The sequence below is a fragment of the Urocitellus parryii genome, chromosome 1 (genome assembly GCF_045843805.1).
Source record: "Urocitellus parryii isolate mUroPar1 chromosome 1, mUroPar1.hap1, whole genome shotgun sequence".
Taxonomy (NCBI): Eukaryota; Metazoa; Chordata; class Mammalia; order Rodentia; family Sciuridae; genus Urocitellus; species Urocitellus parryii.
In genome coordinates this window covers 14,960,751-14,986,148 of record NC_135531.1, presented here as the reverse complement: position 1 = coordinate 14,986,148, position 25,398 = coordinate 14,960,751, and the positions used below count along the sequence as shown (strand labels likewise).

The following is a 25,398-nucleotide window of genomic DNA, read 5'->3' as shown; positions in this document are numbered from 1 at the left end:
ACACTTCTGCCCTCTTCCACTTCCCACTGGTTCTGAGGAGAGCCAGTTGCTATGCTGAGAGCATCCCCGTGGAGAAACCCATGTGACAGAGAACTGAAAGAGGCATTCAGTGCAATGGCCAGCAAGGAAACAAATCTGCCAACAGCTGCAGGAGCCCGGGAGGACCAGGTGCTCCCCCACTGAACTTTCCAATGAGGTTGAAACTTCAGATGAAATGACAGCTTCCACTGCTGCTTTTCTGCAGCCGTAGGAGAGACTTTAAGGCAGATTTCTGGTCCCGGAAACCGTGAGGTCATGAGTCATGAATATTTATTGTTTTAAGTGGCTAAATTCTGGGGTCATTTGTTCGGCAGCCAGATAGTTAATTAGTGAAGGGAGGGCCCAATATCTGAGCCTGGTACATTTATTCATACACTTAACACTTACATTTTGAGCACTGCTGAGATAAAACCATCCTAAGAACAAGAAGAGTTACCTGTCTTCTTGGGATTTCATTCTAGACAAGTCTACAAGAGCATTCCAGATCAGGAAAACTGAGGTTTTGGCCAGATCTTATTGGACAGACAGTGTTCAACCATAAGGAGCAGACAATGTGGGAGTGAAGGATGGCAGCAGGTGGGAAGCAAGGCTAGACCTCTGAGAGTCTAAAAGTTAGTGGAAAAGGCCTGAGGGAGAACCACAGAGGAAGAACAAGGCCCATTCCGATATTTTTTCTGGCTGGTTGTCACCAACACCAGGGACTCCATGGCCAAAGAGACCATTCCTCTGCCTGGCCCTAATATTGTTCATATAACTTGTTGATCCTGTCAAAGATAGAGATGCAGGAGGAGGAATTTCTTGCATTCAGCTGATTGTGTCATCACTGAGGGCATGATTTTATTACTCCAACGTTCCCAGGCGTAAGTGAACGCTTCATCACTGCAAATCAAACACCATTTCCAGACCCAGCACCCTGGGGATTTCCAGCTCCTCATTTGTATCCTAAAATTTTAGCTAAAATATTGTGTCTCTCTCATGAAATGTGAGAAGAGATAGTTTTTGAGTCACAAGTGCAAAACCCCACTGGAAAACAGGACAGAATGATGATTGTCATGGGGTTTTGAGTGACGTGATAACTCATTGTGTATCTATCTTATTAGCATCAGGCCTTTCTATGTTTTTTTCAGAGTCTGTGGGAAAGTTTTATAATATTAACTCTTTTTTTTTCCTTGTAGTACCAGGGATTGAACCCAGAGGTGCTTAACCATCGAGCCATATTCACAGCCCTTTTTTATATTTTTATTTAGAGACAGGGGTCTCAATGAGTTGCTTAGGGCCTCACTGAGTTGCTGAGGCTGGTTTTGAACTTGTGATCCTCCTGCCTCAGCCTCTAGAGCCACTGGGATTATAGGCCTGAGCCCCTGCACTTGTCAAGATTTACTCTTAAAATAAACTTTACTTTATAAATGAAACATTAGAAGAGAAGACCTAGGATACTTTCCAACTTCTGATAATGTTGTTTTTATCAAGAGTATCATTTTTAATGCCTTGAGTTATTTAAGTTAGACATTTCTACGATGAAAGTTGCTATGGGCACAGTATACTGTGTCCCCCTAAAATTTACATGTTGAAGTCCTAACTTCTAGTACCTCAGAATATGGTTGTATTTGGAAACAGGGACTTTAAAGAAGAAATAAAGGTAAAATGAGGTCATATAGGTGGGTTCTTATCCAATGTGACTGGTGTCTTATAAGAGGAGGCTATAAACACAGACATATACAGAGGGAAGATCGTGTGAAGACACAGAGAAGATGTTTGGTTTTAAGTCAAGGAGGGAGGACTTCAAAGAAACCAAATTACTGCCTTGATCTTGGACTTCTAACTTGCATATTTGTGACAAAATAAAGTACTGTTGTGTGGTTTAACAACACAACGATGATATTTTGTTATGCAGCTTGGATAAACTAATAGAAAAAAACTTCACAGTTTCACAAACAAAATAAAAGGAATTCATGCCATACTTTTTTATCATCCTTTAATATTTAGACATATATAACTTTTATCAACTGTTTAGTATAATTTTCTCATTTAAAAATAACTTTCTGTACCTGGACACAGATTACATGCCTGTACTCTCAACTCTCATTCTAGAGGCTGAGGCAGGATTGATAGTGTGAGGCTAGCCTCAACAACTTAAGGACCTGAGACCCTGTCTCAAAATAAAATTTAAAGGGGGCTGAAGATGTTTCCCAGTGGTGAAACACACCTTAGTTCAATACACAGCAACACACACACACACACACACACACACGCACACAACTTTCTGTTAATAAAAATATTCATTGGAAATAAATTAGAAAATACAAATGATCAACTGAAGAAAACAAAATGGCCCAATATTCTTCATCAGCTAAAATGATAGTTTATTACCCAAGGCTTATGTTTGCAGATAGATATAGTCATGCTTTGAAAAATTCTAATCATCATGGACTTTTCTCACATATTGTCATTGTGACTTTGTTTGAGTTGTATAACTCACATACACTACAGTTTTGTCCCCTGTAAAAATGGGAATAATAAGAATTTCCTGTCCAGGTTTTTATTGATTATATGTAAATATTATACCTACAGCTCTTAAGTGCCTGGCACATAGAAACCAAAAAAAAAAAAAAAAAAGTCTCTGTATATTTATATATACTGTATTTTACCACACTGGGATCAATCCATGTATTGTTTTGTGATCTGTTTTGTTTTAATGTCTGGCATAGTTGTCCAAGTAGTTCTTTATCACATTCTATTTGGGGGTATAAAAGTGACTCACATCCAAAAATGTCTTCTGGTCTCATAGTATTTTCACTGGAACAGTCTTTTTTCAAGCTTCATGGTGTAGAATTTCATTCAGTTTTAAGACTCATGCTCTCTCTTCAGCCTCCTTTTGTTTGGGACAATTTCCAAAAGCACAGTTGGGGGAACTCATCCATATTTGAGGCGTTGCCAGGCAGTTAAAGGAAAATAGAGCCGTTCCTGCTGACTCTGCATCACTGCTGCCAGGTGCCTTGGTTAACTTATGGAAAACAAAACAAAAGAAAATTGTGAAACAAAATTCTTTGGAGACCTCAATATGGTGGTGGCAGAATTGAGGTTTGCACCGCTGGTATTTTAAGTAGTACATCCAAGGGTCATCTATACCCCAAGCCCACAAGTCTGTGCCAGAGGCAGGCTGCCATAGAGCAGGATGAGCCAATAGGAGGAGACTCTAGTCAGGTAACGAAGGGACCAGGGAGTCACCCCTCAAGACTACCAATACCATCACTACCACCAAAAAGCAAACTCTACCACCTGAAACTTTGCGTATGGAGTTTTCCTAAAACACAGAAACTCATGGGAGAATTTAAACCCAAAATTCCCAGGATGAGTGATTTTCAAGTCTTTTTTTTTTTTTTTTTTTTTTTGCTACCAGGGATTGAACCCAGCAGTGCTTAGCCACTGAGCCACATCCCCAGCCCTTTTTTAGTTTTTAATTTTGAGACAGGGTCTTGCTAAGTTGCTTAGAGCCTTGCTAAATTGCTGAGGCTGGCCTTGAACTTGAAATTCTCCTTCTCAGCATCCTGAGTCACTGGGCCAATGTAGATTTTGATGGAGAAAGAGGACTAGCTTGAGAGAGCACAGCACCTGTGGGTAAGAGAGACACCAACTCCAAAGAAGCAAAGCAAAGCAAAGAAAGGGTAGAGTGGAGGACGAGATTTAAACCTGCACAGTTAAGTCCCATTTACCTCCAAGCATTCAAGGGCCAGTCAAGGGTGTGGAATGATGGGACTGTAGTCAAGTTCATTTATGGACACTTGTCTCTATTATGAAAAACACTACACCTTAAAAGAGCATCAAGATATCTCCCAAATGTATGCAGGGTAAAGCTGCCTGCATACAGAAAAAAACCCTGCCTTTATCCGGCAGCTCTTTACAGAGGAGTCTTGGGCTCCATGGAAAGACATAAGGCAGCAAAGTGTAGTAGCAGATAACCATAATCCCAGCAACTGAAAAGGCTGAGGCAGGAGGATCGCCAGTTGGAGGCCAGTCTCAGGAACTTAGTGAGACCCTCAACAATTACTGAGAACTTGTTTCAAAATAAATAAATAAATAAATAAATAGGGCTGGGGGCTGTAGCTCAGTGGGAAAGCACCCTGGTACCAAAGAAAAAAGACACAAGGCAGGGAATTGCCACCTGTCAGCAGCAGCAGTTCTTTCTTCCAGTGGCTCCGTTATCACATCAGATTAATTCAATAAATATTTGCCAGACATCTTCTATGAAAAAGATACTGCATTAAGGTAGATTTGTCCCATGTAGGCTTCTGTAGGCAGCTGGGAGTTCTTTCATGAAGCAGCTATAGGAGGACTTTGGCACAGTGAGATATGAGGAAGCCTGCAATGAAACACCCCCATACTCAGAGGGTCAGTTGCTTTGCCCTTCTACACTGAAAGGGGAAAAAAAAACAAAAACATGATGCCACAAGACAGCCCTATAGGACTCTCTGTCTTTCAGCTTTCTTTTTTTTTTTCTATTTTTTTCCACCTAGGCTCTCTGATCAGGATAAACAATTTAATATGGATCTTTGAATCACCTGGGCAACAGATGAGACTGTTTATTTCATAAGAGATTTTTGTGGAACAATATATTCAAAAAGGTGGGTCAGTGGCAAAATATTGCTGCAATTGCTTATACCCATTTTAATATTTTACTTTCTGCTCATTTTTCTACAAAAACACAATTCCGTAAGCACAGAATGTTATTGGCATAAACTTTATACCCAGAATGGCCCCAGTAAAACCCCTAATGACACAATTCCTAAAGTATTACTTACAAGCACAACTAAGCAATATCACTATTTTTGCAGTGTTCCAAAAGACACAGGTTCCTTATTTCATCTGAAAAATGTGCATTGTACTGGCTGGATAGATCATGATGCCTCCCGAAGTTACAATCTCCTTCTAAAAGAGACTATAGAAGAAAATCAATCAAGACCATTGGTCCCAACTCTGGCTGCAGGTTAGAGTCTCTGTAGGGCTCACCCCCAGAGATTCCAACTCCAAGTTTCTAATTAATCTTGTATGGGGGTCCAATTATTAAAGGCATCTGAGAAGATTCTGTTTTGTAACCAGAGTTGAGATCTGTTCTGGACCAGATTGTAAAATCTGGGGGGAACAGGTAAAGTATGAGGGTACTCTCTCCCCCAAATGCAATTAATTGGATTAACTAATTTAAGTGGCCTGTGTCAGGATCCCTAAGATCATGCCCATATTCAGAGATTTTCTAGGATTCCCAGGACTTGGCGTATAGTGGGACTCATGGCTAAGATCTATTACAGTGATTTAATGCAATTATACATAGTCAGGTCGTAATGAGACCTAGCATAATGAGGTCTAGCGCGTGCAAGACTCTGGGTTCGATCCTCAAGCAGAGCCTGAGATCCATGCACAGGCTCTACACTTTTCTTCGATGAAGGGATACACTCAGGGGTGCTACTTTCTCCAGCAATGAAAATGCAGTCACTGGCTATGGCTATAGGTCAGTGGCAGAGTGCTTGCCTAGCATGTGTGAGGCACTGGGTTCAATCCTCAGCATCACATAAAAATAAACAAATAAAGGTATTCTACAACTACAAATGAGTTTTTTTTTTTTTTAATGCAGTCACATGTGTACAATGCTTCTGCCCAGGAAGTCCCACCAGAGATTCAACGTTCAACATTTTTATTGGGGCCTAGTCATATCCGCTCTCCGCCTTACATGTGCCAAAATTCCAGGCTCTGAGAAGGAAAATGAGTGTTTAGCATAAATCACTTTGCTTGTGCAAATAGTCTAAGCCTAAAGAACCACTCTTATCACAGCCAGCCTTGCAAGCAGACCCTTCCAAAGACAGCAGCTATAGGCACACATCCCAGAAGAGATGATGATCATCAGGAATTTGAGTTGGGAAATATGCAGAGCTTCAGGCAACTATTTTTGAGAGAAACGGCCACACACAAACAGAAGGAAAGATTAAGAACATGGTTGCATCACATCAATGGCAATGCTCAAAACAAATTTCCGTGGTGAAAATTCAATAAGATAACACAGCTTTTAAAGCTCTGTTAGTTCTTCTGTTTCCCAAGTACTCTTCCTTTCTGACCCTGAAATCTATCCTGGTGGTTCCTGGTTTTCCATAAATTTCCTCTATAAGCCATTTTTCTCCCCTTTATATACTTCAATCAGTTAGATATAGTGAGTCTTTATCACTTTGAACTGAAAGAACTAACAAGCACCGGCATCAGGACACCAACCTAGGAAGTAGGCAGGAAAACACCCCCAACAACCTCAAAGAAGAGAAAAAGAGAGGTTTGGCCTGGTCATGCAGATTTGGCTTCACGAAGTCACAACCATCTCTCTCAGAACCCAGAGCCTTCCATGCCAATTGGACCTTTGGCAAAATTGAGTGATAATCTGCATAAATGACTGAGATTTGGATCAATTGAATAATTTGACCCTGTGGGTCAGATGTTTCTGTGATTCTTCAATGGAACAACTTTTCCCTGCCCTGTGAACCAAATTCCTCAAGAGGGAAATACGGGTTTCTGGTACCATAGATACCATCTATCAACCAGCTATTGGCTATAGCCAATAGAAATTGTGGTTGTTCTGTTCTGCCCAACCCTTGCTGTTTACTTGGCAATGCATAGTCCAGCCTAGTTCCACCATTCACTTTAATTCATTGGCTCCATACAATAACATTTAGCCTACTCAAAATGCCCAGGTTAACAATAATGATCCCAACTTCTGGTTTATACCTGGTGTGCCTACCCAAAACACTGAATCTCAGGCTGGGTTTGTGGCTCAGCGGTAGGGTGCTCTCCTAGCACATGCGAGACCCTGGGATCCATCCTCAGTACCACATAAAAACAAATAACATATATATATGTATACACACACAAACACACTAAATCTAAATTGGAACAAATGTAAAGCAAACTAGAAGACTATGACAAGAGTTTGCTGTGGTATGCTTGACTCATACTTGGCCAAATTTAAGTGTCATAATCAATTTTGACATAATGCTTTCAATTCTTTCTTACTTCATGTCTCAGAATAATTTCCTGTTAGCTAATATAATGTTTGACTTCAGATTTTAGTGTGTTTTAGTAAAAATATCCAGGAAAAAATCCTTCAAATAAATACACCTAAGAGACAAATTATTTAATTGAAATGAAGAGTTTTGGTCATAAAGTTCAAGGAGATTTGGTCCTTATGTCCCCACAATACTAAACAAATTATTGAGAATTATGTAAGATGCATAGTTGTACGCAATTTGTCTGCTTATATCTTGGTCTCACTCATGTCATGTTTAGAGGGATAAATCTATGAACTTAAAAAAAAATTTTTTTGAGAGGGTCTTGCTATGTTGCCCTGGCTGGTCTCAAACTCCTGGACTCCAGGGATCCTCCCAGCTCTGCTTTCTGAGTGCTGGGAGGCACACGCCACCACACTTGGTTTCAAAATCTATTTAAACAGTGAAACAATAACATAAATTTTCAGATGCAGTAGAATGTAAGCTGTTAGGCTGAAGGATTAATTCCTTCCTCTATCATTGCCTTATTCTTCTTCATGTTTCACTATTTTTCAGTGCTAACACTCTCCGTCACCATTACATACTCTTCCCACCACAGTGGCTATTGATTTAAATAAGTGATAAAATCTTAAAATGGAAAGAGACAGTACTAATCATTAGAAATTCAAACCCCTCAATTTAAATACAAAGAACCCAAAGCTCAACAATGTTAAACATATCCAATATGTCTCACAGTTAGCTAGAATCAGAACTCCTATCTCTTGACTACCAAGCTAGAGTTTTGGGTTTTTCCTTTTTTTATTTTTTTTGTTGTTGTTGTTTTGCTTTTTAACCAAGCTAGACTCTTCATGTTGGTCTTTTCTTATGCAACAAAATTCAGGCTCCAACCTTTGTGTGTAACTGTAGACTGTTAAAGTTCTTATCTTTTCCACAGTCTGCTGTCATTCTCAGAAAACATTAACATTTGCAAAGCTGTGGATTTGTGATTGTGCAATAAATAAATAATACAAGATCCTCAGATTTGCTAATGTTTGCAGAATAAGGTCACATGTTTCTAAAGAACAGGAAGTTACACTCAAAATTTGTACTTTTGAGTCTCTTAAGTCAGCAAAATATGTTGTTTGCTATAGTTGTTTAAAAGATGATTTAATTTTCTCTCAATTATAGACACACATCACTTAACCTTATTCAACTCAAAGAAGATAAATATTACCTATTTCACTTCTTTAAGCACAAATTTAGACATCAGTTAATCTATCAGTAATCAATGGAGAAAAACTAAGCTAATTAATGGACTTTCAAGTTTGGGTTTGGTAGAACGGGGCCAACAAAATACAAACCAAGGTGTTCTCAGAGCATTTAATGTACAAAAATACATTAATAATGTGCAAGAGGATATTTAAGATCATACAATAAATCTTGCAATGCCATGACAAATCAAAGATGAAAGAGATTAGTAGAGATAAGGCTGTTTCAATTAATATTTTCTTACTAGGCATTTGTGTTTGGAAATAATTAGAAAAGAACATTTTTGCCCTGAGGTCTATTTGGAACAGCAAAAAGCCAGCCTCGTATCCACCCGATATTTATCTCTAATTATTTCATCTATACAATGAATATTTATTGAACACATCCTTATATGTCTAACACTTTGCTGAGCATTGCAAAGAATCCCCTCTGAAGCACATTATTTAAATTCTCAAGGCCTATTTTCTAAACAATGAAATATGGAATATAAACCAGATAACATTGGGTCCTGCCTAGTTCTCATTTTTCATGAGTCTAATATCCTCTAAGACTAAACGAGAATTCCTACCAGATTCATACAATCTATCTGAAACAACAAATTTGTACACATAGAATACTTAAGTAGGAATATACAATATCTAATTTTCAGAGATTTTATTTTATTTTTTATTTTTATCTGCTAACATGGAGAAAGGTTAAGGCACATTTCCTTCACCAACAGTGGCTCAGTCAGTACCCCCAGTGAGGTGAAAGCATGTCCTTTAGAGGGGAGTATCAAAATGGCAGTAGGGAGCCACAGAGGTTTGAAATAGTCTCACAGGTGATTCAGACAAAGCCCCTTCTCCACAGAGTGACTCTGACACCTCTTTACCCAATTGAGAATCGTTAGATTAAATGTTCAAATGAGTGTAATAGTTGAAGAAGAGAACAGTTAGCAGAAATGGTAAAACAAACAAACAAAAAAAAAAAAAACAACTTTCTTCTTTCATTCAAAATAAGTTTAAATATCTATTATGCTCCAGTTATTGTGCTAGACCTTACAGATTAAAAACAAACCTGAGTCCCAGCCCTTAGGGGATGTTACGTTAGGGTTTGGATATGAAAGGTTTCCCAAATGCTCAGGTACTGAAGGCTTGGTTCCCACTGCAGCACTATTCAAAGGTGGGGCTTTTAGGGAAGTGATGAGATAATGAGGGCTCCAAGCCTTATCAACAGATTAATCCATTAATGGTTTTATAATTGAATGAACTATTAGGAGGCAGAGGAAACTATAGGAGGTAGACATAGTTGGAAAAGGTGGGTCACTGGGGACTTGTCTTTAAAGGACAGATTTTTGTCCCCAGCACACACCCCCCCCCCATGCCCACCTCACTTGCTTCCTGGCCACCATGAGGTAAGCAGCTCCGGTTTACCACGTGCTCTGCCATGATGTTCTGTCTCACTATGGGGCCAAGTGACTATGAACTGAGTCCTTCCAGACCATAAGCCAAAATAAATCTTTCCTCACTTTAAGTTGATTTTCTCAGGTATTTTGTCACAGGGACAGAAAGCTGATGGACATAGGGGGCTTACAGCATTATAGTCCAGAACACCCACAGGTCATAAAAGCTGACTTGGTCTAGCTTAAACACTAAGCCTTTTCATTGAATGATATAACTAGATGCCTAAAAGTAAAGCAGGCATCAAAGTCAGCTTACTGTAGCTGCAGCAGCTGCAACCAAGTAGTTTCAAAGAACCTCTGCTTCAAGTCCCAGCTCCCCGATTACTAACAATATAACTTGGGCAAGTTGCTCAGTTTCTCCAAGTCTTAAGTTCAACACCTGTAAATAAAATTGGAATAATACTTGTCCCTGCCTCATACTGTTGTTATAAGGATTAATTAAGGCAGTGGTAATAAAGCACTTAGCCCAGTGCCTCACTTATACTGAGAGCTCAAAACAGTAATTATAATCATCATTATCATAAATGAAGAGATCAACTATATTCAATAATAAGATTGGGGGTATGAGGGATTAAATTCAGGGGTTCTTTACTGCTGAGCTATATTCCCAGTCCATTTTTATTTTGTATTTTGAGACAGGGTCTCTTTAAGTTACTTAGGGCCTTGGTAAGTTGCTGAGGTTGATCTTGAATTTGCAATCCTCCTGCCTCAGCCTCCAAAATTGCTAAGATCAGGCATGCACCACTATGTATGGCAATATGATGAATTTTTTTTTCTTTTTAAAAATTTTACAACACATAGTCTGGGCATAGTGGTGCACACTTGCAATCCCCAAAATTGGGGAGAATGGGACAAAAGAATCACAATTTCAAGGCCAGCTCAGGCAACCTGAAGACAGGGTCTCCAAGTTTATAAAATAAAAAGGGATGTAGCTCAGAAGTAGAACACTTTGGGTTCAATCCCTAAGACGAAAGAAAGAAGAAAGAAAGAAAGAAAGAAAGAAAGAAAGAAAGAAAGAAAGAAAGAAAGAAAGAAAGAAAGAAAGAGAGAGAAAGAAAGAAAGAAAAAAGAATTTTATGATACACAGAACATAAAACTGAGCTTATGAAAGAAGATTTTTTAAAGTTGGTTGAAAAGTGATCAGAGAATGATAATTTGCAGAATGTGATAGAACCCCCCACTCCCACTCTTTTAAAAATAAAGTTTGGCTGAGAAAGGAAGATAAAATAAAAGGACAAACTTTTTCTATGAAGGGTCAAAACTTTTTTAAAATGACAAAATGGTAATATTAATTAACCAATAGGTACAGGTATTTAGTTATAATTTCCTTTATCTGAAAACTAATTTTGTTTTTTAAAGAATATGTCTGGTGCTTTTAACCAGCAGGTTTTGCTTGATTAGATATGCCATAATCATTGAACTAGCAAAGCTCAGTTGGGCCAGGTAGGGCCTGGCCTCTCTCAGAAGCAGAGGAAGATGTTTCAGATGTTGCATTGTCTTCCCTTTCTGTGGGGGATGTGTCCCTGTAAGGCATTTGGACTTTGAGCACAAGAATCAGGCTCACAGCTGGCCTTTGCATTCCCAGCCTATCTCAGCAGGCTCAGTGACTTCTGTGGTCTAGTTTGTGGTTATCACTTAGATTCTCCTGGAAAAATAATCTTAGCAATCTCTTAAAACCCTTTCCAAGTCCCTGTCTGTTTACTTTAATCATTTTCATGGTCTAATTGGGCAATTCATAAAATGATCTACAGTGTACCTGCATGATCATAGTCATGCTTTATAGCTATTGTAAAGATAGATTATCACTCAGCTCTGTCTGGTGATAGGTGCGTGTGTTTAAGTGTGTTGTAATAAGAGTCCTTGCAGCTGGGCATAGTGACTCATACCTGTAATCCCAGCAACTCAGGAGGCTAAGATGGGAGGATTCCAAGTTTGAGGTCATCCTAGGCAATTTAGCAAGAACCAATCTCAAAAAAGGTTGGAGATGTAGCTCAGTGGTGGTAGAGCCCTCCTGAGATCAATCCCCAGTACCACAGGGTGGTGGGGGCAAGAGTCCTTACATTCCGTCTAATCCCTCTCATCTCCAGAAAAAGAGGCCCAAAGAAATCATATTTCAATCACTTACAACTAGTAAGTAACAAAACTGAAAACCAAATTTTGGACCCATCATTATCTTTCTGTAAGATCATACCCTTACATTTATTTCTAAGATGTTTTGGAATGGTCATTTGTGAAGATCCTACAAGCATCAATCATTAAGACATCATGATTTAATGCCTGTGAAGTAGCCTAAGTGTAATGTGGCTAACACTAGAGGCCACGTCCCTGGGGGGTGGTTTGCATGTTTAGCCTGTGCCTGTCAATGCAGCCATACTCCTGGAAGCATAATCTAAGGGATAAATCCTTTTGCATGACTTCATGGTGCAAAGAGTTCAAGGCAGATCTTGTCTGTGGACATGATCTGTTACAGCCTTAACAATGTCCATAATGTTGCTGACTGGTTAGGCACACCCTGTTGGAACTATCAAAATAGCCCAGCTCATCTGCTACTGGGTTAAAGTACCACTAGAGTAGAGAGGACTTTGAGAAGACACAAGGGCACTTAGATCTAGTATAGTGCTTTTCCAACTTTAATGTGTATATGGATCACACAGGGGTCTTGTTAAAATGTAGACTCAGAGTAAGTAAGTTTGGGGTGTGTCCTGAAATTCTTAATTCCCAACAAATGTTTAGGTAATACCAACACTTCTGGTCCAATGACCACCCTTTAAATAGCAAAGCTTTTTCCTGTGCTTAAAAATCCACCAGGGTCTGTGATGAAGCAGTGTTAGTCTCCAAGTCAGAACTTGGTGGCCAGAGAGGGTTAGAAGCAAGTGATTTACATAAGAATCACTCACAAAGTTTTAGTCATAGGCTACCTATCTATGCTAGTCAGATGCAATTATTATTTGTAGTGCCCAAGTACTCACAATAAAGTTTACACTGGAACATCTCGAGACTCCAAGTGCTACTAGCAAATTGGGCAAATAGCAAATGCCCCCGCTCTTTAATTTAGAAAGAATTTTCTATGAGCTAGGAACCTAAAGAAGTGGATTAAAGAGAGAAAATGGAACTTAGAATGAAAAGGCTCTGATCTGGTATCAAAGTCCAGTTTGTTCAGTTACCACCTGTGTGGCCTCAAGTAAGTTGTTATAAAGCCTTTGAGACACAGTTTCTACAACTCTACAGGGGAAATAATAATAACCAACTCACAAGGATTTTGCACTTTGAAGAAGATCATGGTTTTAAAAGTGCTTTTGTAGACTAAGAGCTCTACATATAATAGTTTTATTCAGAAGACAAAAGTTTAAAAGTAAGTTATAGATGGGTACTAATGATGTTTCCATTGAACTTAAAAAGCTACAGAGAAAACAGCTGACATTTAACTCTTTATTCATCCTCAGTGAGCTTAATATCAGAGAGAAGACTGGTGGGCAAACTTCTCAGGGCCTCAGCAATCTCACAATATCTCAAGAATATCTCACAATATTCCTGCCAGGTCCCTGTATTAGTAGTATCTGAGAGAACATCCTCTCTGTTATTTAAGCTCAGTGTGGCACATCACAAAATAATGAAAGCTTGGATGGTCTTTCAGTTCCCCTAAATCTATCAGGTTCTCTGTTCACTGTTATCTACCCTAATTATAGCAGGAAACAAATTGGGTCCAGTTGCTGATGTTATGTAAATCTAAAAATATTGCAAGAGAAATAAAAATACATATTTGAGCTAATGGTACATAAATAATAGCACATCCATGCTACGTGTCTTAGGGTTTTATAATTTACAGGTCTTTGTATACTACCTAGTGTGAGTCTCCTATTAATCTATAAATTGCTTATTATTAATACCTAAGGATTATGCAGTTCCTCAACTATCTATCTAAATGATTTGTTTGTTAATCTTTTGGTTGTAAAATTTGATGACTGTATATCACAATAGACCCTGGTTGCCTCTCCTTCCCTTCGTAACATTCCCCTAGGTATCCGCCCGTCCTCATGCGGCCTGTGCTTTTAGGGCAGGGGTTCTCACTCAGAAGCCATTTTCTCCCATCCCAGGGATATTTGACAATGTCAGTCATTGCAATTGGTATAGAGGGTTTCTTAAACTTGTAGGTAGAGAACAAGATGATACTAAATAGCCTCCAAAGCACAGGAAAGTGTCCTGGTTACCATAACAAAATACCCAACCCATATGTCTCAACTGCTGAGTTTGAGAAACTCTGATTTGAGAAGCTGCCTCCACTTGTCTCTAGCAGTGGGGCAGGTGGCTCAAGACTGGCTTTAAAATCACACACAATCCCATCTCCTTGACAGAGTGATAGATTTGGGATGAACACATGATCATTAGTGCTCCATGAGCCTGAGAAGACATTTCCAAAGGATTCCTGGGAGAGACAAGATTTCTCCCTCTTTTGAGAGAAGATTTAGAAGTGATTCTTTTTGGTTCATCTTTCACTAGGCTGTATTATAATGGACAAATTTTATACTCTTTTGAAAAAAATTAATAACAGGAAAAATATATAAAACAAGGATTTGAAGACATCAGTTATCAGACTGTGGAGGACAGTTGTCCCAGAAAAGAACAAAAATGAAAGAAAAGACATCAAAGTATATGTGAATTATGAAACAATCTAGTAATACAGTGTTGTTAGATTAACTGGGGTGGGATGGGGAGAGAAAATATATTGGAAGAAATAGTGGCTGAGTAAAACAGAAACTCAAAATCCAAGAAACTGAGTACAAAAAAAAAGGGGGGGGGGAGAGAATATCATAGTAAAAGTAATTTAAGTCATCAGTAGAAATTTGTAAACTATTTTCCCTTAAAAGAAATCTATAGCCAGATGTGGTGGCACATGCTTTTAATCCCAGGTACTCAGACAGCTGGAGCAAGATTGCAAGTTCAAGGTGAGTCTTGCAATGTAGTGAAACCATGTCTCAAAAAAAATTTAAAAAGGACTGAGGCTATAGCTCAACGGTAGAGCACTTGCCTAGCATGCACAAGGCCCCAGGTTTAATTCCCAGTAACACACACACATATATACACACATGTACACAGACAGTTCTATATGATAAACAGTTTTGAGAAACCTGTTTTAGATTAATTGGTTTTCTGCTCTAAGTCAGTGTTGCAATGTGAATCCTTTGATTTCTCTTTTAGCAGAACTCAAAACTGCTTGGATTTGTTAATAGAGCTCATTGTTCTGGTAATGTTTTATTCATCACCATCACATGGTCAAGTCAGACCAAGTTGAAAAGGCAGCCAAACATTCTGTGCCCAATTCATTTAACTGTTTCACCACAGCTGCAAGTCCTATATTGCCTTAATCTATGTATTCAGGGATTTACCTCCCACCCCACCAATTTAGAGACGGACACTCAAGGACAATATAGTATGACTTCCCATGAATTATTCCAGATAAAAATATGTGATATCTTTTTTTTCCTGTTATTTAATTGCTCCAGTTTTTCCGTGCAATTCATGTCCCTAATGACTCTCAAACACTGGCTCCTCCCACGAGACAGATACCCAATTGTCTGACAACACCGGACCTTTTAAGAATCAAGTGATGAAAGACAGCGTGAGAATTGGAAATTTTCATCAGTCCACTAGTGGCACTGTCACCCTTGGCCCTGCTCCCTCTAATGATCACTTGTTCCCTGTTCTGGGTTAAAGTTCCAAGATTTCAGCCCTCCTGTCTAGACTCAGATGCCTACCATTTTTCCTGCAATTACTAGAAACAACACCAGGTTAAGTATGTCATCTAGACAGGTTCCAGCTTTGAATACCTACGGCCCTGAAACCAGAAATTTTCCTAAATCCTTAAATCCTTGCACTGAGCTTAGAGTCCCCTGTCATCCTGGAAAGGTCTGCTTTGTGGTCCTAGCTGAACTCTCCTGCCAACAGGCTTCAGTTCATTCTGCCAGGCTTCCTAAATCTACCCTCAGGGAGCAGGTGTTGGGCAATCTTCTTTCTTATTTGAAAGGGCTGATCTCCTTGGGCAATTGGTCTCCCCATCCCCCTCCCTCATGAAGGAAGAGGCTCTCTTCATCAAATACAAAAGGTTCTGTTGCCCTTCCCCAGGGCACTAGTACTTCCTAGTCTTAGTTTTCCATAGTTAGGAGGGGGCCACTCAAGTGATTCCATTCATTAAAGATGATTGTCTTTTTCTACAAATATGAAGTTTGCTCACATAATGTTTTCAAATTCTTCTTAAACCTTTCATCCTATAGTTCAGAATCTCCATTACTAAGCAAGCTGAACAATTTCCAAAAAGTTGTTTAGATAGGAGAAGTCTCTGCAGAAATCATATTGCTTTGTTTGTTTTAATAAACAATGGAATTACTAGACATTGAGACCTTCTAGCAGAATCCTGGCTGCTATCTTAGCCATTTTTTTGCGGGGCAGGAGAACATCAGGGATTAAACTAAGGAGCACTCAACTACTAAGCCACATCCTCAGCCCAATTTTGTATTTTATTTAGAGATAGGAGCTCACTGTGTTGCTTTAGTGCCTCACCATTGCTGAGGCTGGCTTTGAACTTGCAATCCTCCAGCCTCAGTCTCCCGAGCCACTGTAATTACAGGCATTTGCCACTAAACCCGGCTATCTTAACCATCTTAACATAAGCAAATTAAACAGTGCTTTCCCATGCCCCAATTAGGATATATAAGATGTCTCCCTTATATATCCTAATTCTCTTCTCTTCTAGGCCAGGTTCTCTTAACTACAGGTTAGTCTCAACTTGTACCGCAAAGAATGATTCCAAATGTTCATACGTGGAAATTTCTTTTCCTGCGCTTCCCAGTATGACCAAAGAATAAAAACTAGTTCAGAAGTTCCCCCAGAAAATGAAATTTTCCCATTTAGATTCAAAAAAATCAATAAACAAGCCCTTTACAAATTATCAATCCAACAAACTGTCAGTAATCTGGTGTTCAGCCCACAGCCCAGCACTTCTCAAGCACTCATTCATTACTAAATGTGTTTGAATGGATAAATCTGTGTATTTCCATGTGTTTCTGGCCCTTGCAAATGCCATCATGGATTTTGAAGGCTTAGTGTATTACACGTCTATATTTGCACTGTAACAATAACCTTCCAAAATCCTAAGGCAAAAGAAATTGTTATTTCTCTAAAATTCCCCCAGTTACTCTAATAGTAGGTTCAACTTTGGTCATTTTTGCTGTCTGAGGCTATGTTAGTCAGGATCATTAATACTAGCTTCTACAACAAATGACTCTAAAATTTCAGTGACTTTACACAACTGTTTTATTTCTCATCCACTTAACAGTATCATGCTGGTTGGACAACTCTGCAGGTGAACTTCTTCCAAGGCTCAGATACCAAGGCTCCCTCCATCTGTGCTCTGCTTCCTGGCAGGGAAGGTGAGAGAGAAGAAGATCAGGAAAGTTTTAGTGGCTCATCACTTTGACCAATATTCTGTTGGCTAGAATTAGTCACATGATCCCACTTACGTGGGAGAACACTGGACAATGTTTTTTCTGAAGTACTTAGGAGTTCAAAGTTCATGGTTTGTTGAAGTCATGGCACGATCTTTGCCACAAGAGATAAAGGAGAATTTCTCCTGTATGTTTCTCTTTAACACAGGTTCATCAGGCATGTCCTACTCAGTCAGCCACTTAGAATATAAAAGCTTTAGATATAATCTGGAAAACTGTAGTAAGCACACTATACAAACAAATTTTATTGAAGGGTATAATTATAATGACTTGGTTTGAAAATCTTAATTGATTTTATTTTATGCTTCTGCAATAGCTAACACTTCATTCCATAGAATAGAATATGTGTTCTGATAGGCTGAGCAGAAGAGGTTAGATTTTAGACAGAAAAGGGCCGAGAAAAGCTGAAACTAAAAACCAAAATCAGATGGTCATTTCAAAGTTACTTTCCCTTTGAAATATAGACATAGAGATAGACAATAGAAAAATAATGGGTAGGTTAATATCAGATTGCCTAGGGTTACTTTTCATAAGGATTAGAAGGTGTAAGGATTAAAGAAGAGGAAACTTGATTATCATGTCAATCAAAATGAGCTGGTTTAGGAAGTTTTCTGGAGTTCTTTCTCCTGATTTCCGGGAAGGTCAGATTACAATTCAATTTCTGTTTGGTACTAAAGAACCTCAGCCTAAGTGACTCCATTTTGGTTTTTAGTCTGGTCTGTGGGGCTTAGTGAAAGAAGGCTCCTGTCTAAAACAATGGCTTCTTGTAATTTTCATCCAACATGTTTTTTTTTTTTCCACGTAAACAGTATTTTTCAAAGTCCATGGGCGTACTGTCTTATCGTCTAGAGTCTGGTAAATATTTGCTTTTGATGGCAGCAATTTGCTGCATGATCTCTGGTCTTAACTCTTTCCATTTAGTTCTCTCCCTACAAAATCCTGCTGCTCTCCCTCATTTCTCTCTGCTCAAGTTCCCAGTTTTACTGATTCTAGCTTCCAGTGGCTATTCCCTCACTTTTTACTCTCTGTTCACGGATGAATAATTTCTTTCTTACCTATCACAGTGAATCCATCCAAACGGCTTTATTTCAGGTCTTAGGAACTGTGATTCAAGTGACAAAGATTCAGAAAGCTCTAAATCAGCATTCTGCGGAAGGCAGAAAAAGTAGGAGCTCATGTGTGCTAGTGAATGTTGAGAAGAAACAGGAGCTACATAAGCTACAGAAAAAAAAAGAACGTACAAACAAAATGGAAAAGGCCACAAAACAAGAGTCTGGTGATCTCCTGATATGTACCGTAAGCCTCTGAGTACAGTTCAATTGACCACTTGCTCTGGTTGTTCCAGACAGGGTGGAAGAGACCAGAGTTCACATTCCCAGGGAGAAGTTGGAGCCTGCATAAATCCTGCCCCCTTCATGGCCTCCAGACTCCATTTTGAAATACATCCTAATTTTCCTCTTGTTTTCACATTGCCCACAACAGATCTGCAGGCCTAAGACTACCTCAGTGACACAGTGTATTTGATTCTTAATCCTTACTGAATGGTCTCCTAATCAGCTGTTGCCACTGGCCTCACCGTCTCCAAGAAATTCTAGAAGGAAGAGGATTCTATTAATAAATTCTTTTTTTCTACTTCTTATTTAGCTGCCTATACCCAGGGCCTCCCTCACCCCCAAGTCCAGGATGGAAGGAACTTGGGAAAATCCAACGATTTCATCAGCTGGAGCAGCAGTGGTGTTAGGCAGCATGAACTGAGCATATGTTGTTTGCTAGACACAGTTCTGAGTTCTTTGAATGGATTATCTAAGAAATCCTCAGAATGCCTAAGGACTAATTTTATTTCCTTTTTACACATGAGGGAACCAGAAAGTTCCTTCAGAGGAAGTTGTAGAATATGCCACTCCAAAATATGCCACTTTGGTCTATTGATTATTTTGAGTAGAAGCCAATTAAGTAGAAGCAGACCCAAGAAAAATTCTTTGCCCTCCCCATCTCTACCAGGAACGGCAGGAAATCCTGAATCACCAGAGACTCTAAATTCTTATCTGCTCAGAGAAATCCCAGAAGAATCTGTATAACAAATGTTATCTTCCATCAGCCTCCACATACATTTACCTTCCCCCAATCTGCCTGCCCTAGAAGTTCAAACTCCTTATTCTTTGGTTATTACTTCTCTACAAGATTCTTATTCTTTGCTAAGATACCATGTGAGTTCAGGTTCTAACCATTCCTCTGAGTTACTCACCATCAAGCATTCTCATGCATACACATGATGCACATGTTAATAAATTTGCTTCTCTCCTTCTGTCTTTTATCAGTCTAATTTTATGGGGCCCCGTTCAACAAATATGATCAATAGAGGGAAAAAAAAAACTGAAGATCAATAGTTGGTAGAGCAGGCATCCAAGCCCAGTGTTACATAATAGTGTGCATGTGGCTGCTACAGGAAAGAAGCAGGAATTGAGTGGCCAGCGAGGAGTGGGGCATGTGCTCCTCTATTCTAATGGTGGGGCAACTGTGTGACGATAATTGTGGGCAGGAAGGCAGGAGGGCCCTGCACCTCCTTCTCCTCCTAGGCCTGTCCTCTCTCTTTTCTTCCCACCTGCCTGTGCCAAGAGGCAGTAGCTCCCTGCCTCCTCCCTCTCTGGCAGCCCCAGACAAGTTTCCACTGGCTCTTTGACAATTCTCAGTAGTAAAGTGAGTTAACTCAATTCAAAGGAGGAAAAAAAAAATGAAGAAGAAGAAGCAGTGTTTGGGCATTTAGCTCAAATAGGATTCTTCCATCCAGTTTTTCATTAATAAAACTGACACTTTAGATCTCTGATTAAAACAACAACAACAACAAAAACAACCTATGTATTATCTACACAATCAGAGGGGAAAAAAATCAACAAGTCTTAAGTTATCAACATGCGGACTCACTGATTACTTGCTCTGAAGCCCCAGAACACAAACTAGCATGGGCTTTTGAAATATTTTCTCAGGAACATGGAGGACCTCATTCTGTCATGCCCCAGTTACCAGGAGGAGAATGTCCCTCTCCCCACAGGAGCTGCCAGAAATGAAAGTGAGGAAGGCCAATGGACTGTCTTTGAACCCTGCCCAGTGTCTGTCACAGGCTCTGCTGGTTTGTTTGTTTAATAACGAGTATATCAAGCTCTTAAGGCCCCTTTCCCCTATATCCTAGCCTGAACACTTATTTATATCTTTAGAAGCACCATCTTTGAACAGACACACAGTAGCTTGTAAAAACAAAGTTCAACTGGAATAGTCTGTTCAAAACAGAACTTTTTGATCTTTTTGTCTTGCATAACTTGGCTGTTTTTTGTGTTTTTTTTTTTTTTTTTTTTTTGGTGGAGGGGTGGTGTTCGTTCGATTTTTGGTTTTTGTTTTCTTTTGGTGTTGAGGATCAAACACAGGGGGCTCCATACAGGCTATGCAAGCACTCTACCACTGAGCTACATCCAGCCTCCTACAATCTTTATCAGATATTCTGCCCACATTTTTGCTGGTATTTTCAAACATCCACAATTTTTTTTTTAACAAAAACCTATTCTTTCACACTTTTTTTTCTTTTTAAGACTAAGATTCTCTTTTAATTCTTTCTCACTCTAAGTGGAGTTTGTGGTTGAACTTGAACTATATCACTAGGATGAAATTTATCATCCCTTCTCACTGGAAATCTCCCAGAGGGATTCAGAGGAACAGCAAGTCAGGACCTGCATTCCCACAGAGTCCTCAGCCTAGGCAGAAGGAGGCTCCCAGGACCAGGTGACAAGAGCCCCACCCGTTCCATCTTGGGTTGACAGGTACACCCCCCACCCATCCACTCCCGCCATAGTAGAAACTGAGATGAGCAGGAAATAATCTACCACAGGAGTGGACCCACCCATCCCTCATCATTTATCATTTTCAATGTTTAAAATCACACACACACACACACACACACACCACATGATGTTTATTCAGTTGCCAAACACATCAATCTCTGACTTAGGTTTCTCAATTTAAGTAGCAGATGCTATGTGCTATCATGTTTTGCGGTTTATCCTGTTTTGTACAGTCGCCAGTTGTTTTGGCCTCGGAGATGACAGTATGTTATGTTTTCACATGGGACGCAGTGAAGTATAGGAGGATGCCACTCCTCTTTGCTGCTTATGTTCTACAAAGTCCTTTTAATACTATTAGTAAATGGTTTACACTGACAAGGAGACCAGGTTGCTGAATGACTTAAGGATCAGGGTTCACATTTCCTTTAACAGGATCCTGTCAGAGAAAGGAACAAGGATGACATTGCAAGTCATTAGATGTTTGGTTGATAGGCTGCTGTTGCGTAAAAGCCATATCATGCGTAAGGATTTACTTTCCTACACTATTTTAAAACTCTCATTTGATCTTCACTATAGAAGACAGTAACTCTCAGGTTGTGATGAAAAGATAAGCTCTAAATAAGCCAGACTCAGAAAGTCAAGGGTCCTATGTTTTCTTTCAAAGGTGAAAACTAGAGAGAAAAAAGGAAAACATAGGGGAGGACATCATGAATGTATGATGGCATACATGAATGTATATTTGTATATGTAACAAAAAACCCACTAACATGTAAAATTATAATGCACCAACAAAAAATGATCTAAAAACAAAGCCAGCCTCTAGTCTCCCTCAGACTCTTGCACTTGCTCACTTGGCTCTTCACTCACCACTTTATGTTCCTTTTATGCTCCATTTTCCCCTCCAGCTCTGCTCTCCAACCTTCTCTGTCCTTTCACACCTGTTTTGGACCTGCATCCCTAGGAGTTTCCTTGCCTTCAGCTCCTGGTCCCTTTCACAAGTGGAAGGTGTGTGCAGGATATTCAAGCGAGTCAGGAGTGAGGAGATCAGGCCTCTTCCTGCTTGGCTTTGGTTTGGCATAGCCACATCCCTCTGCTGAAGCCATTAAGACCAGCAATCACTGCTTTGGCCACAGCTCTCTCTCACACCCATCTCACTGGTGATGACTCCCTGCCTTTCCCTTCGAGCCTAGGATATAAACCTCCTCTCTGTGGTTTCCCCTCTGGGTGCCTTGGCACCATTTGTTTTAATTATGCCCTTAAGTGATAAAAATTATCCATTAAACTGTATTCTCTCTACCTTGTGACAAACTCTTCCCTGTGTTTTTTGACAGGACTCTAACCAATGAGTATGCACATAATGATTAATGAGAATGCCTAGAATTTTCTTCAATGAGATTAGTAATTCAGGAAAATACCTAGCTGACAGTTCAGAGATAAAAGCTATCCTAAAGGTCTTTCCAGAAGTGTGGCACTTGAAAAAGCAGACTTCACCTTGAATCCCAGCTCGGCAACTTTGCTGGATTGTATGAGAAATCACCCACGAACCCCCATCTCAGGATGTTTACTTGCCCAAGAAACAACCAGGAAGCTCACTCTATACTGTGGAGACACCCTGTGAGGCTGGAGCACTCCACAGTCACGCTAGAGTTTTGGTGGCTTCAGTTCTTTGCGTATACACTTACATGCATTCACATGTTTACACACACATATATGTAGTCACAATTCATGTAATGCACTCAGACATGCTCACATATATGTCTATGCACACATACACTCACACATATACAGTTGTCCCTCAATATTCAAGGGTGATTTGTTCCAAGACCCTCCACATATACCAAAATTCATAGACACTCAAGTCCCTTATCTAAAATGGCATAGAATTTGCATATAACCTATGCACATCCTTTCATATTTTAAAACATTTTTAGATTACTTATAAGACCTAATATGCTATGTAAATAGTTATTATACAGTATTGTTAGGGAACAATGACAGGAAAAGTCTGTATATTTATAGTACATTCACAATTTTTAAAAATATGTTCAATTCGGTTGGGTGAAGCCACAGATGAGATGTGGAGAGCCAACTGTAACACACATTCATGCCCACATATACTCATACACATTTTCACACTTTTCTCCCAAAACATCTCAAAAAAATGTGTTCAAGAAGATTTTCAGCTTCTGCTAAATGCTGTGCTCAAAACTCCCTACTTATGCACGTGATCTTCCCTAACCTCAAGAGCTAGCAAAGTACAGTAATGCAAATACCACATTTTCTGCTACAATATGAACAACTTTTATTTCAGACAAAGAACAAATTATAGCTTTGGGCAGTCTTCACTACAATTATCTTTAAAAAAAACAATTTGTGAAAGATAAAATGATTTTTTACATGCTTCTGTCTTTTCCCATGGAAGTAAAATAGGAGTGGAGTCACACATTTTCAAATATACAAGTGGATTTTTAAAAAGAAGAAATGGTAATTTTCTAAGGTTCTGAAACTCACCCATTGCTCATTCTCATAAGAATCCTACTTTGCCCCTTGATGAATGATAGAATGAAGTATCCTCAATGTCACTACACATCTGGATGAGGCCAGTGCAGAGAGTAGCCTGAAATTACTCTGTCTGCTCCCTGAGTGGCTTGAGTGAAAGGTGGAGAAATGCCCAAAGACAGTTGCTCTGTTCCAGATCATGTTTCTCCTGGCCACTAAAACAGGGTTCTCATTTGCTTTGTACTTTAAAGTTTGCAGAATGTTAATAGATAGTAGAGAATCTTGGTGTTGGAATTTATTAGTGGGCATTGATGAAATCAGTAACATCATCAGCCATCTGTCTCTTTGTTTTTTACCCTTTATCAATCATACGGAACAAATGATAAGATACCCATGTCTTCAGTTGTGTCCCCTAGAAGCATAGTCTAAGATGGGGGCTCTTGAAAACAGGCTTTGACAAGGGAGAATTCTCAGGGAAACCTGCATGGAGTGAAAAGAGAAAAAGAGGCAAGTCAACAATGAGCTCTGAGTTGTTCCACTTTGAGGCAAGGAAGGGAGGTGTCCTGCAACATCTCTGGAAAGGAAGGTTCCCAAGATCTGGATAAAGGGGGCAGCCCTGAACTTCTGGCAACCACTACTCAGCACATCTGGGAGGTGGGTATTCCTGCAAGCAACAAGGATCTCTGTAGTACCAAGGACTTATCATGCAGATTATCTGCAAATTTGAGAGTCACCAAGTTTTCAGTTTGTATCTCTTGCATGTGTGAAAATATTTCTTGATGTAGTTTTCAAACAGATCTCCCAAAGTCCACTGGGCACCTTGGATTGGGATAAGCAAGCAGAACTTTAGCCCCTGCTCTCCTTTCCTTTTTATTTATTTTATGTACTGGATTTCCAGGTAAGATTATAACTGAACAAATGGACTATGATGTAAGTGCCTTGATGACAGGGTCCCTGTCTACCTTATCCACTGGAACCTCCAAAGTTTGCAGGACAGTGGCATAAAACAGGTCCTTGTTAGATAACCGCTGGAAAAAAATGAGAATTACTGATGCATTCAATCCTCACAACAGCCTTACAACAGGAACAAAGCAGGTATTGTCTCCCACTTTAATATAGGAAGAGGCTATCTTAGACCTGTGGCTAAGGTCACAAATATCCCTGTACAGGGGTTTACTGAGAGTAAATATGCCTAGGTGTGGGCTGTGAAGTGTTCATGCCTTTGTCCCTGCCCATGTTTATAGGTGTCCCTAAATAAATAAATACCAACCAGGCCCAATGGTACATACCTACAACCCCCACTACTCAGGCAGCTTGAAGTAGGAGGATCAAAAGTTTGAGGCCAGCCTGAGCAACTTAGTGAACCCCCTTTCAAATAAATAAATAAATAAATAAGGCTGTGGATGTAGCTCCGTGGTAGAATAGATTCGATTCATAGTACTGCAAATAAATAATTAATAAATTAATATTAGAAACCGCTTAGAAAAATAAAGTATTTCATGCATTAGAAAATCAACAAATCTAAAGTCAGTAACTTGGTGTAAAATTAAAATAAAAACCTCTCATCTGACTTGAGGGAACCCCCATGGGCCAGTGTGCTGAGATGGATAGGCCTCCTCACCCCTTCACTGGGTCTGGAACACAGGTTTTCCAACCCTGATGATGACGCCATGACCTTTTACCAGATCCTTCAGTCTAATGGATTTCTTCTTTCCTCCCATCTCTCTTCTGCCCTCAAGGTTCTCAAACATTGAAGAACCTGAATCTGCACTCAGATTATTCACTCCCTGACTTAGTGAGAAGAG

At 39.5% G+C, this 25,398-nt stretch overlaps 1 long non-coding RNA gene across 1 annotated transcript; it reads right to left on the bottom strand.

Moving 5' to 3' along the window:
• Positions 1-17,100: 17,100 nt before the first annotated feature.
• Positions 17,101-20,280, bottom strand: LOC113177309 (uncharacterized). Its single transcript, XR_003300126.1, has 3 exons — positions 20,187-20,280; positions 18,320-18,411; positions 17,101-17,177 (listed from the first exon to the last, which is right to left on the bottom strand). It is a non-coding gene; the product is annotated as an uncharacterized LOC113177309 (long non-coding RNA).
• Positions 20,281-25,398: the final 5,118 nt, after the last annotated feature.